This window comes from Callithrix jacchus, chromosome 6 (assembly GCF_049354715.1).
Source record: "Callithrix jacchus isolate 240 chromosome 6, calJac240_pri, whole genome shotgun sequence".
Classification (NCBI taxonomy): Eukaryota; Metazoa; Chordata; class Mammalia; order Primates; family Cebidae; genus Callithrix; species Callithrix jacchus.
The window spans coordinates 80,560,152-80,575,198 of record NC_133507.1 but is presented as its reverse complement, the minus strand read 5'-3'; the positions used below and the strand labels follow the sequence as shown (position 1 = coordinate 80,575,198).

The window sequence follows — 15,047 nt, the reverse complement described above, 5'->3', positions numbered from 1 at the left end:
GTCTCAGCTGATATTTTCCTAAACACCAGTAGAGGCCTCCAGACACTTCATTAAGTAAACAAACATACCAAGATGCTAACACCATCCACACAGCGGAGAGCTGACACCCATCGTGTCCACTGACACTGTAGAGCTCAAATGAAATTTTTAATGATGATTTCAGTGAGAATCAGCTATAATTAAGGGAGGTGCTAATGTTTGTGGTAAAACCTGCCCAAATATTCATTAAAAAAAAATACTTGGTCCAGAATGGAAGGAAGTCATGGTAAGTATGATTGCTATTTAGATGATTGTTATTTTAGAAATGTTATTCTAGACATTTAACCCAATGTCATGAGCATTTTTTGTTAGGCTTTCTATAAAGCCTATTTTAGATTATATTTAGCCCAATATCATAATATGAGCATTTCTTGTTAACAATTTATGTTAATAACATAATACTAGATTGTAGTTCTCTAATAATGTATAGAGAACTATGCATATTAGTTCTCTCAAGCTAACTAATTTGTTCAGCACTGGAATTGAAAGACCAGAAGTGGAGAAGAATAAAAACGAGGTGATGCCGAGACCCTCAGCCTGAATTATTTAGCAGGTACCAATTTTCTTCAACACATTTTGAACTGAGTGTAATCCTAGAGGAAAAGTTTGCTAAATAGTGACTAGCCATGACAGTTATATAGGAAATATAACTAATCTAACTCATAAAGAGCCTACTATTAAGTAGTCTAAGGCACTTATTTTATTTGTGTATAAATGCACTTATATGTGTGTTTGCAAATAAGCATCTAGATCTACGTGACGACTATAGACCAACTAACTATATGCTTTTTTTTTTTAACTTTTTTGTTTGTTTGAGACCGAGTTTCGCTCTTGTTGCCTAGGCTGGAGTGCAATGGCACAATCTCGGCCCACTACAACCTCTGCCTCCTGGGTTCAAGCGATTCTCCTGCTTCAGCCTCCCTAATAGCTGGGATTACAGGCATGCACCACCATGCCAAGCTAATTTTGTATTTTTAGTAGATACAGGGGTTTCTCTATGTTGGTCAGGCTTGTCTCAAACTCCTGACCTCAGGTGATCCACCCTCCTCAGCCTCCCAAAGTGCTGGGATTACAGGTGTGAGCCACAGTGCCTGTCCCTAATTACATGTTTTAATGAATAATCACAAGTAGAATCATTCAAGTGCTACAACACCCTAGGGTGTCTGCAAGTACAGAACAGAGGCTGCCTCCAAGGTAAAACTCCATCAGATTCTGGGTATCATTGATAAAATTCTCAAAGCATCAGCCCCTTCTTAATGCTTTAAGACATTCCCTCAGCTTCTTTCTATATTTCCCACTTGTCTGGCTATACCTTTAGCTGACAGTATAAATACATTCATTTTGCTGTCACATTAATTGATTTTAGCTAATTAGGAGCATTTCTTGGCCCTAATTTGATAAGAAAGTGTGAATGCGTTTTTTTCTCCCACAGCAGGCTTGTTATTTGCTGGAGTATTAGGAGACTGTTAATTAGGCACAGTTCTTCTGTCACCTTGACGGTTTTAAGCAGCATTCACCCTGTAGACTAAAGTGATTAGAGAGGAAGCTGGGTTTCAGCCATAGGTGATAAATGTTGAATTAGGTTAGTTACCTGTGGAATATAAATCTAAAAGAGGGGACTATGTGTACAACAAAGAAGTACCATATTTTTTCTTTCTTTTCACGAATGTTCCTCATGGTTGACCTCTGTACCGCCCCCCACCTCCCGCCCCAGCATTTCAGACCCTCTCAAGAGGCAGCAGGAATACTCCTCTGTCTTCAGTCATTGCTATTTCTCTCTCAACCCTCCAGCATCCAGTTGGGTGTTCATCCTGATCCTTCTTAATTTTAAAGCAAAAGGCACAGGTTTTGAAAATTCATTGGCCCTGAAGTGTTTGCAGAAGGTCTTTTGAAAAGTTTGGGCCCTGGGATTTCTTTGTTCAGTCTCTTCTGCTGCAGGCAAATTTGGGCGGACTGTCTGCTGTCTGCTTGCAGCAAAGCAAAGGGAAACAAACAACAGAGCAGTTTGAAATTCCTGCTAGGAGCTTGTTTGGAGACGGAGTCTCTACAGTGTCTTTTGTTTATTTGTGGAGCTTTTGGTAGGGAAGGGCTGGGATACGTGTAAAAAAAAACTTGAAAAAAGTAACCATTGAGGAAAGGAGAAAAAGATGTTTGACAACAATATTTTTAATTTTAAGGTGGAGAAAAGTGCTCATTTATATAATGTACATCTTCTGTAAAGATATAGTTGCTCTCTGAGGCATGTGCTTTGTTTTTTCTTATACCTTTACGCTAATCATTTAAACATTTGCCTCCCATCCTGCTTATGACCAATCTATATATAATAGAAGTAAATAAAATAACCGAATGTCCTCTGGTTATTCCATTCTACCATTTTGATTCCATGAATCAAACCTTGAATATTAGTCCTACTACCAAAAGACCAATTTGATTACTATGGTGTTCATTGAAAATGTCTGCTGTTGCCAGCTGTTTATAACTATCTTTAAGTCATTGAAAATAATAGGATTTAGGGAGGAGTGCTTTATCAGAATACATGGTTTTCGGAAAGAAGTGATGAAGTGGAAAGAATATAATATTTGGAGACTCTACCTATCACTTGCTTATAAACTTTGTTACCTGGTCCTAACGAGTGTTAGTTGTTTCCTTTGTAAAATGTAGATAATAATGCCTATCTTCAAGCACAGTTAAATATTTTAGCCATACAAATTTGTTTTATGAGTTTATTGCATGATATAAAGTTTTGGGTTACAAATGATCCCATCATGGAGGTACTGAGCATAGTAACCAAAAGTGAGTTTTTCAACTCTTTCCCCCATGTCTTTCACCCCAATAGTCCCCAGTTTCTATTGTTGCCATCTTTATGTCCACTAGTATACAATGTTTAGCTCCCTATTAGTAGTGAGGGTATGTAATATTTGGTTTTCTGTTCCTGCGTTAATTGAGTTAGGATAATGACCTCCAGCTACATCCCTGTTGCTGCTAAGGATATTATTTCATACCTTTTTATGGCTGTGTATTATTCCATAGTGTATATGTACTACATTTTCTTCATCTAATCCACTGTTGATAGGCACTTAGGTTGATTCTCTGTCTTTGTGAATAGTGCTATAATGAACATATGAGTGCATGCGTCTTTTTTTGTAAAACAAAGTGGTTTTTTTCAGGATACATACCCAGTAACAAATTGCTGGGTTGAGTGATAGTTCTGTAAACTTCCAACGTGCTTTTCACAGTGGCTAAACTAATTGACATTCCCAAACACCACATATAAGGATTACCTTTTCTCTACAGACTCACCAGCATCTGTAATTTTCTGATTTTATGATAATAGCCATTCTAACTGGTATAAGATGGTATCTTGTTGTGGTTTTGATTTGCATTTCACTGATGATTAGTGATGTTGAGCATTTTTTCATGTTTGTTAGCTTCTTTTATGTATTCTTTTGAGAAGCATCTGTTACTGTCTTTTGCACATTTTTAATGGGGTTATTTGTTTTTTGCTTGTACAAGTGTTTACATTCCTTATAGATTCTGGATGCACTTTGTCAGAAGTGTAGGTTACAAATATTTTCTTCCATTCTGTAGGTTTTCTTTTCACTCTAAAAATAAGATAAGAAATCAATGAAGTAGCATTCTTATAACAATCAAGTAAAATTTAAGAAACCAATGAAATAGAAAGCTAATATGAAACAGAGAAAACCAACAAGCCAAATTAGATTTATTGAAAAGACTGATACAATTGATAAATCCTTAAAACTGCTGCAGAGAAAAGAGAAAAAAATTAACAATTTCAGAAATTAAAGTGTTTATTAATATGACTACTAACAACATTTAAAAAGACAATATTGAAAAACTGTAGTCATAAACTGTAAATGAAATAGAAAAATTTTATGAAAAACCACACCAAAAGTGATATAGTCTAAGTGATCATAGTCTAAATGATCTGTTGAGGAAATTGAATATATTATTATCTTTAGTGCTCATTAGAAGAAAGTAATCATTATTTAGTGCTAATAAGTAAAAATACATATAGTCATGCATTGCTTGATGATAGCAATATGCTGTGAGAAATGCATCATTAAACAATGTTGTCATTGCATGAACATCAAAGAGTATATTAACAAACCTAGATGGTATAGCCTACTACACCCTTAGGCTAGATGATAAGTCTGTTGTTCCTAGCCTACAAACCTGTACAGTACATTACTGATTACTGTAGGCAATTTTAACACAGTGGCAAGTATTTGTGTATTTAATCCTGTCTAAACATAGAAAAGGTGCAGTCAGAGCAGACTGTTACATACGATCTTATGAAACCACCATTGTTAACCAAAATGTGATGCAGCACATGACTATATTATCATTTTTAATATCCAAGAGAATTTTATTATTTGTATTATTAGACATAAACCATTTTAAAAACCACCTTCACTAAGACATATTAGGTGGTTTTCAAATTACTGCCATTCTAAACAGTACCTACATGGACTCCCTTTAAAATGACTGTGGTGTTCTGCTTCGGGGTGTCATATATGTTCCATTCCACTGTCACTCCCAGCAAGTTGCACACTATTCACACAACAGTGAGAAATGCCCTCCCAATACATACAGGGATCTTAACTATCTGAGAAGTCCTTTTTCCCAAGATGGCATTTCAAAGCTTGTTCTAAAGTCATGTTTCTAGAGACCATTCCTGTTCAGAAATTTTAGAAGGTCTAGGTAAAAAAAAAAATTAAAGATTTATTACTCAATCTCTTCTGTATTAGCTGAGGAAGCTAGGAAACCATGGTGCAGTTGTTCTAAAACTTTAAAGTAATTAATATTTTGTACATTTTTAACCTAAACACCGTAAGGTGCTCATTTTATAAGCATAATTTAAATATTTAGTAATCCTAGAAGTTTTCAGGTTTTCTTATTCTCATAGAACCACCAAATTCTGGTTAAGAAAAGAAACAAAATCAAATATTTGAAAACATATGGGATCTTCATTTTTCTCAACACTGTATTTCCATCTAAGTGAATGCAGACTAGACTTTCAAAGTATTAGATAGATGTTCGTAATTTATTACTTTATAGTTCAAAAGCAAGGGCAAAATTATTTCTGCAGTACTATATATGTAAATGAGAGTAAAAGAGGGCAATTCTGTGCTCACTGCAGTGAAATTATTCACAAAAGGAAAGCCAAGTGGATGCAACATCCACACTTGTGAATGCTGTTGACTCCTTGTAGCTATCTAAGACAGAGATAATAAAGAGGAGATAAATTTGTTGAGTGAATTGCATAAAGCAAACCTGGTCAGGGACTCAAAGCCTGTAAAATTTGATTTGCGTCAAGCAGGGAGAGAAACTTCAACCTCAAAATATATGGTAGATGGTATCTTCTTCCTTTAAAATGTTTTGGTAAGATAAGCTAATTCATAACAATGTTAAGTGCCACTTTCCCAGAAAAATATGTCTTGGGTTATGATTGATTCAGTTGCCTTCTGATAATGAAAAAGTGGACTTGCATCCATGTCATTCCCTTTAATCTGTCATTTTACTCTGGTTTATAGTGAGTCCAATACTTGGAGGTATAAGACAAAATTCAGTAAAACAAAAGGAGTAGAATAGAAAAATGTGTCATCATGCACTTTTATTTTTTTCTATGCTTTTAAGAAAAGTTCTTGTTGACTTTGTACAGTAGTACCAAAGTAACATTGAGTAGCCATCATCTGGGGGTAATTTGCTCTGGTAAACTTGCCCACTAACCTTAGACATTTTCTAAAGTGTTTATTTATTTATTTTTTCAAATTTGAAAAGCCACAATAGGATTTTTCTAATGCAGGAATAGAGTTGCTTTAAGTGAAAAGAAAGGTGACAGTATAGTAGGATAGATTCACTAATTGTTCTCCAAATAAAATATGTGAAAAAAATTAAATGAACATCTGTTTGAAGAATAGAGATATTAAAGGGAATGTTCTGCACAAACAATATGCCACACAGAATAGTTGTACAAATAATGCTGTGAAATTGTTTAATTAACTCATAAAAAGGGAATCTAGTAGAGGGAATGTATGCGGTGCACTCTGGAGCTGTTTGACAGTCTTCAAGAGCAGATGTGATTATGATTATAATTATTTTAATAAATTGAGCCATAATTTCTCTTTCTGTTGTAAAATAAGATGAAGTATATTATGAATCATATGTAGGACCAACCTTTAGGCATAAATAATTCATGCAAATTCTGACTTTTGTTGGAGCCATAGCATTGCTATCATTTCCTTCTTTTCATTGAGGTGTACTTTTGTGAATACAATGGAGAAGAGTAAGTATTCAATGCTCAGAAGTAAAGTGGTTGGATTTTATGTGTGCTTTGTGGAAATTGGTTTCAATATTTTATAGATATATGTGACTTCCATCACAGATTTGGATGTCCACAAAGCAAATGTTTTTGCTTCTAGGAAGTACCAATTACTTATAAAATCATAATATGTAGTGGGTTTAAAGTAATTTTATTTGCCTTATTACCAGGAAAATGCAATCAGCGACGTTACATTATTGAACACGAAGCCTACATCAGCAGTTTTGTGTGTGTGAGGTCAACCAGTGTTACTTGAAGTAGCTTCATTGACCACATATTACATATTAAGTTTGTTTAATAATATTATGCAAATTTATGAGATATATGCAACTCCATTATTTTTCATCCTTTGCCAATTTGGAAACTGCATATTTTTATATTCATAACTTTAGTTAGTAATTACAGGAATGTTACATTTTCTGTGCATTGCCTTTATCACTCTTATTAACTGAAATTAGTCCTGGAAGGAAATTAATCAGACAAATTAGTATGCTTATTCATGAAACCTAGATTATAGTAAACCCTAAGATTAAGACTAATGAAACAATTACTTATTTAATCATTACTGAAAATAGGAATATTGCTCAGATATCTGACAGTAAGTGTAGCAAGCTTTGGAAGTAGACAAATGAATGTGTTTTTCTTGACTGCTCTTTCATGAAAGCAAGATTATTATCACTTGCCAGGAGTTTTGCTCTCATATGCAACATTTTTCCTAGGAAAAAGTCTCTTCTTACTAGGAAAAGAGAAATCCAATTTCTCCAATAGATATTTCTCCTTGAAACTTAAGCTATTCAGACTCTTACATTTCATTATTTAAGATGTATATGAAAATATTCATAAGCCAAATTTACATACTTATTATGGGCACAATTCTTCTGACACTTTTTAAGAATAAACACTGTGAACCCAGAAAATCTGAGCCAGGTCTCAATTCAGAAAGTTTATTTTGCCAAGGTTGAGGACGTGCTCGTGACACAGCCTCAGGAAGTCCTGATGACATGTGCCCAAGTGGTCACTGCACAGCTTGGTTTTATCCACTTTAGGGAGATAGGAGACAACAATCCATATATGTAAGAGGTACATTCATTGGGTCTGGAAAGGCAGGACAACTTGAAGCAAAGACAGGAATACTGGAAGTGGGGAAGGAGCTTCCAGGTCATAGATAGGTGATACACAAGCAGTTACGTTCTTTAGAGTTTTTGATTAGACTTTCCAAAGGAGGCAAATCAGATATGCCTCAGTGAGCAGAGAGGTGACTTTTGTTATAGTGAACCCCAAGTTTTTTATCAAATAATATGTCAGTACGTTCAGTTCTCTTATTCTTTAATTTTCTATTTTAAAGTTTAATTTCCTTGTAATTCCAGTAAAAAAACCATCTCCACCAATTCTAATCAGTAGTTCACTTCTATTCCCCCTCCCCACCCTCCATCCTGACTCATCTCAGTGACCTGATCACACAACTGTAACCGTCCATCTCACCAAAACACCCACCCTGCCACTCCAGCTTGGACCCCTGCTCTTTTTTAAATAGCCAATTGGAATTAGTCTAGCTTGTGCAGTCTAACCCTAGCCAATAGGGGATGACACAGCAGTAGGGACGACCCCGTCAGGCAGGCATAAGTATCCCCTTCCCAATTTGTCCACATGCAGCAGCCATCATTGCTCCATCATTGCTACCTCTGTGCACCATATCCTTCGGGAAGTTAACTGCCTTGCTGGGAGGATTCATCTTCTAGTGCTATTTCTTTTGTGTCATCAAAATTTTACTTATAACAATTTGAATTGAATGAGAGTCGGGTTGGCTCTAAGCAGTTTCCAGCTTTAGTTTTCCTTAGTGATTTTGAGAGTCCAAGATATGTTTGTTTCACAACATCATACTAGGAGTAAAATTATTCAGTTACAACATTGTTAAAAAACAAATTAAAAAATTTTAATTACGTTAATAGCATATTTTAAAAAGTAAAATATACAACAAGGCTAGCATGAAAAATCCACAGTCTTCTTCTCCATGTGTCATTTCAACCAAATTTTTGGTGCCCAGAAACAATTATTATTCAGTTGTTTCTCCTTTAAATTTTCCTGATGGTTGCCATGATGCTGGGGGCTTTTCTTGTTTCTAAACTTTAGTTGCTAACAGAAAGTTAGTGACTTTCTGCTGTAATAGCCGACAATATTATTCAAAGCACTTTTTGCATCCTGTTTCTTCTATTCCTAAAAAAGTTATGGATTAATAACTTTATTACCTGTTTTAAATATTATATTTAAAATATCAATTTCTTATTCTATCAAATCCAGACACTATCTCTTGATTCTCTACACTGTAAGATGAGTATGTCAGCAAGCCTCACATTTCCTTACCCTGCTTTCCCTCATATTTGGGTCACTGAAAACAATTTAGGACACCAAGTTAGATTTGAATTTCAGGTAAACAACTATTATTTTTGATAAGAATGTCTTGATTTTGCATGGCATATACTTATATTCAAATATTTTTATTTGGAAAATCATAAATAAGCATTCTTTTGTGAATTACACATAAGAAAAAATAATTTATTTGGAGATATATTAAAAACATGCCCACCAATCCATCTTGCATAACTCCCAAAGTCTTAGGATACTTTAGATACTTCTAAACTGAGCTTAAGCACTGAAGCCAAAATCAGGAAGACTGGTGCAAAGTTCTACCTAAGGAGGAACTAGACTTTCAGATTATTTTCCAGCCTTCACAGCTAGGTAGAAAGCTAAGTTCCACCCTAGCAGAGAAAAAGAAGTTCCTCTTTCTTTTTTTCAAAGTCAGTACAGGGAGGTTCCTATTGCAGGGACAGTAGACAAAACTAAGGGCATGGTGTGACCCTGAATTTGAAAGAAGACTGAATAAAAGTCTGTGTTCTGTCTGGGCAGTCCCATTTCCCATATTTCACTCTCAGAATGCTGACGGCCACATAATTCAGCAGAGGGGTTCCTATGCTTGGTTCAAATAAAAAGGCTTATAAAAACTGTCGTTAGGACTCCTCAGGTGAAATAGCATGGTCCTCACCTTATCATTCATGGAGAGACCTATCACTTCACAACTTTTGTTACCCAAGCAGAGTTTTCAATCTTTTGATTTTTAGGACTGCATTCTTAAATATAGATTGCTGGCCAGGGAAAACGAGACATTTGAAGTCTCTAATATGAAAAAAAACTCTAAAATTTAAAAGTAGAAAAAGAGGACTCTGAGGAAGCAACATTCATAAAAGAAGAATAAAACCTAAAAAAACAAATGAACTACAATTAAAGTCCTCAGTAAGAGAAGATCCTACATTTGAAACAAGAACAGGATCTTTTAATAAGAGAGCATCCCTAAGCAAGAGAGATCTTTTGCAAACTACATGCAGGCTAAGAAAAACCTTCAAATCAATTAGAAGTTTAGAATATATGTATTTGAGGTAATCATCCCAGAAGAACCAAAAGACAAAAAATTAAAAAAACTGGAGAAAAACTTAGGAAAATAATATCTTTCATAAAGTTATACAACTGAAATAATATGAATTCCATAAAAGAAAACAAAAAATCAAAGGAGAAAAGTTTTCAAAGAAGTAATGTATTTCCTGCAATTGATGAACACACGTCTTTAGTCTGAAAGAGTTTTCCAGGAGCTTAGAAAGAAAAAAATCCATGAAAAAAACTATACTAAAAAAATGGATTATGAATTATCAGAATATCAGGTAAGAAGAAAATAAATCTTTAATGATCTGAGAAAGTGAGAAACAGCGAAGGAAGGAGGAGAGGAGAGAGAAAAATAGAAGAAGGAAAAGAAGGTGGAGGAGAGAATCATATCAAGTAATTCAAGTATCAATAGCTTTTAGCTTTTCAGTAGAAATATTGAAACCTAGAAAACAGTAGAGCAATATGTAGAAATTTTGAGGGGCAATAATTTTCAACCTGGAATACTATAGTTAGATAAACTATCAATAAAGTATGATGGCAGAGGCCGGGAATGGTGGCTCATGCCTGTGTCCCAACACTTTGGGAGGCTGAGGTGGGCGGATCACGAGGCTGAGAGATTGAGACCATCCTGGCCAACATTGTGAAACCCCATCTCTACTAAAACTACAAAAATTAGCTGGGTATGGCAGTGCGCACCTATGTTCTCAGCTACTCAGGAGGCTGAGGCAGAAGAAGCCCGTGAACCTGGGAGGTGGAGGTTGCAGTGAACTGAGATGATGCCACTGCACTACAGTCTGGCGACAGAGCAAGATTCCATCTCAAACTAAAAAAAAAAGTAAATGGCAGAAATGAAAGTGTTTCAGTCATTCAATGTTTCAAAAATGCACTTACTCTGCAACCTTTTCCAGGATACTGTTGAAAGACGTGCTGGCAAGAAGAAAGAGTAAAAAATAGAATCCAAAATACATGGGCTAAATAGAAGGAAGAGGAAGAGAATTTCCAAAATAATAGTGAAAGAAAATCTGACGAAAACAGTGTTTTAGCAAGTCCAAATTGGAGCAAGGGAGAATATTCTAGTAGGTATTGAAAGTTTATCTGTTAACTAGCTTGATTTAGCCATTCCACACTATATACATATTTCAAAACATCACATTGTACACTATAAATATATACATATAATTATTAAATAATTAATTTTAAAAAAGAAAGCTTACCTGATTTGTGTGACCCTCATAGTTAAGGTATATTTTTAATGTTCTGTTTGAAAGTTTGTGAATGAACCTAGTGTTACTTTAAAGCAAAATGAAATTAAAAAAAAAAAAAAGAGAGAAATGCAATTTTTAACTCTTAAAAAAAATAAAATGTTGGCTGGGTTGAGTGGCTCACCCTAGCACTTTGGGAGGCTGAGGTAGGCAAATCATTTGAGGTCAGGAGTTCAAGACCAGCCTGGTCTGATTATTCAATAAATAAACACTGGCCACTCTCCATGTGTCAGAAAACGAGAGAGACATTGTTCCTGCCTGTTGAAGTATCCAGCAGAGGGGATAAGAATTAAGCAGATAATTACATAAATAACTTTAATTGTAAAAAGCATGATGAAGAAATAAAGATTATATGGCAACATGTAACACAGGCTCTAATATAGGTTGAAGGGTAAGGAAAGGCTTCTTTAAGAAAGCGATGTTTAAGTGTAGACTCAAAGGCTGAGTTAGCTACTAGGAAAGTAGCTAACTTGATTCAGTGTCAAACTCTAGTAAAGTGTCTTTTATTAGAAAATGGCACATATTGAAACAAGAATTCTGCCTTAGCACTCAATCAGTCTTGCAAATGTCCTTGAGCACCTCCTATAATTATTGATATTAACTGTCGGCATGCTATTAATATTGGCTGAAGGTTGATTTTCTTCTTTATGGGAAGTTCTCCTTTGCTCACAACCCAGTCAATTTGCTTTGGATTTACATTTTGGGTAGTTTTAGTTTGAGTGAGTGATTTGTGTTGTTGGCTGACTGATACCGAGACCTGCTATTCTATACTTGTAGGCACCCAAAAGTGTCAGATTCTGAATTATAGTCACAGAGGCAAGTGAAGTTGCTCTTTTTGCCCTTGACTTTAGAGCTCAAAAGACTGTTTAAATGCCACATGAAAAACAAAGAAGTAAGTGAAGAATGGCTCTAGGAGTAAATGAACTCATCCTTCTCCTGAGCATATTTCAGAAACCTACAGAGAGAAATCTTTTATCTAAATTAAAGATGGACCCTCACAAAACCTCAAAGAGATCTGATGATATAAAAGGAGTAGCCAGGGCTTATGAAGTGCTGGTGGATAATTACAATCTGAGATTTATTGGTGACCACTCTTGTGTCAGTGAAAGGTTGGCTGACCAGATAAAATGAGGCATTGGCTAGAGGGAGGACTCTTGAACCACTAATCTTTTGAAATTTCTAAGGAGTTTTCCGAGAGGAAAATCAGCATTCACATGCTATGTAGGAAGATCTTTACATACACCAAATGGATTCAGCTGGCTTAAGTTGCTTTATTTGACAATGTCCAATTCAGTTTCTGAGAAATATCGCCATGCTTTAGGTCTTAGGATAGCCATCATGCCTGCTGAGAGCAAAATGAGCATTTCTATGTCTATGAAGTATGTCGCTGAATCTATTGTGTTAGTTATCTTCAGATCAGTTACGGGATTCAACACTGTACAATGGCATTTGACATGAATCAAATCAAGGACCGTATAATCAGTGTCACCTAAAACATGATTATGAGGACACTCTTGAATGAGGTTGTAGTTTTCATAGTGTGAGTCATGGTAAAACACTAAGATGGTGGCTTTTGTTTAACACTTGTTAACAGCAAGGCTACTAAGATGCTATGAGAAAATAGTAATCACCTGCGTCTCTTCCTTATCATAATTGCTCTCTCTTCTGGTTGATACTAGAGGTGAAGACCAAATAGATTGTGACCATGGCAGGTAAATGGATGAATTTGGTGGGGTGTTGGGGGGTGGGGTGGAAGTATGAGCATACATTTTAGGAAAACTTAGATAATCAAGACTGAAATTTTCAGAATGGGGACTTTTGTTGCACCCTAAAATTCGTCTTTGGGCTTTCAGAAACGTGGTATAATTTCTTCCTCAAAGATCTGTTTGCTCTGTTATATGTAACATGGGCGCGGAGCCTTGGGAATGAAGATGACAACCATAAGAAAGAAACAAATGAATCTGGAAGCAAAATCAGCAGAAGTTAGAGAAATTAATAAGTTGAATCACATTATGTTACTCAAGTTCTTCATTTTCTAAATCGGCTTTTATTTTCCAGGAAATTACTTTACAGTTTTAACCTTTTATTATACTTGTGTCCAAGAGGCTTTGGCTAGAAGTTTGCCCTGATAGGTCTAATGTTGTTAATTATTTGAATTCTTCTGCATAGCTTTGAGGTTTGGTTACTCATTGATTGACTCTTCAGACTTAAATGAAATTGTTACACTTTCTTTTTTAATATTGGCATCTGCAGTTGAAAGAATAAGGCCAATTGTATTTTTTTCTTTTTTTCCCAGACATTCTTTTCATTATGGTAATACATGCTATGATGTCCTCGGGCAAGGAAACATTGCCTTGATATTTCACCAGAGTAAGATAATTTTTGATTAGGAATTATTTATACTTCAATTTCTGCAGGGAATTTGAACCTCATTCTTGAAGGTGTGACAGAAAAGAATATATAATATTATATGAATGAGGTTTTTGAGTCAAAGATTCAGTTCATGCAAGGATCACTATTTTGTTAATTTTTTATTGAGTATCCAAATCAATGTGAATATAAGTGAATTCAAAGGCAAAGATAAAAGTCCACAGGCCCAATTCTAGCTACAGCACCTGTCAGTAGTGCAGTAGTGCAGTGTCTGCTATGTGAAAAGACTGAGAAAGTGTCTTAATCAAAATTTCTACAAATCTTTGATATCTGCTTATTTATTTTCTGCAGAATAGGAGCCTCTTTACGTTTGATGTCCCAGAAGCAAGGGCCTGTTTCTGTTGAGTTAGATTATAGAAGAAGAGAGGTCTTCTCCCAGGGAACTCAGCTGGATGTATCCTGCTTGTTGCCTTAGTTTCTTTTATGGAAGGAGATAAAGGAAGAAGAAGATCACGTTATAGAATTGGTAGTTGTTTGTAGTTCTGGCAGAGTCTCAATGATATTTGTTCTATTACAATCACTTCCAACCAAAGGATTCATTTTTGCAGCACATAGAAGATGGACAGCATGCAAATGCTTAGATTAGACACATTTCAATGCTCCAAAAATCCCATGCATTGGTCTCTGTTATATGTGTTGTTTTTCAATATATTTTGCTACTGTTACATGGGTACTTAATTAGAACAATTAGTAAGAAAAAACAACATGATTTGTTTGTAGTCCCTACCAAATATTTGAATAGGAGTCAGGTGATTATTAGAGTGAGAACAAAAAGTGCAAAAGGTTAGGATTTGGCTTTGTTTCAAAAACTGTTAGGTTTTAATGACTGATAATATGTTCAGTCTCTTCAAGGTTATGGGGGCTGACATTTTCTACTTTTTTTATGGAAAGAGAATTAGATTAATTGTTAGGGTATGTCACTGGGGAGCTTTTGCTTAAGGGTTACTTTTGAGTTTATTCCTGGAAAGGAATGAAACTGGCAGGCACAAGGTCAGTTTTCTTTTATGTCCAATGACTGTTTCCAGGAAAGTTTGGTTAGCCAAACCACATGGATTCTTGGTCTCTATTGTAAATTGCCAAAAGGGACATCCACCTGTGTAAATTGTTACATTCCTTTTTAATATTGGCATCTGTAAGCTCTTCATGGTACGAGGAGTAAATTTTGAGAAGAAGTCTGAACAGATTTAACTTCTGAGATTCAGCTTTCATTAGTGGAATGTCTAACTATCCCCATTGGATATACTAGAAGATTGTAAAACCATTCTAGAAGTGAGAGAGACTTTGTGGAGGTGACTGAGCCTTCATAATGGTCTCTGATGAAGCTGGACTTGATTTTTATGATATATTCTAATTTAAATAATAGTCTTAACAAATCAGCCATTTATATAGTCACTTAACATTAAAATTAAAATAAGAATGGTATTAACTAATTCATGTATTTATTTAATGCAACAAATATTTATTGAGAAATTTGCAAGGGGCAAAAACAGTGAGAAAAGTGACCAATTAAAAATGTTTCTACTGTCATGAACTTTTACCTT

The 15,047-nt window shown here is 35.1% G+C and overlaps 1 long non-coding RNA gene across 1 annotated transcript in view; it reads left to right on the top strand.

Moving 5' to 3' along the window:
• Nucleotides 1–15,047, top strand: part of LOC144576804 (uncharacterized) — a 251,157-nt gene that overhangs the window by 201,083 nt on the left and 35,027 nt on the right. The window contains exon 3 of the long non-coding RNA XR_013519346.1: nt 10,895–10,903. This is a non-coding gene — a long non-coding RNA (uncharacterized LOC144576804). The remainder of the gene's footprint in view (nt 1–10,894; nt 10,904–15,047) is intronic.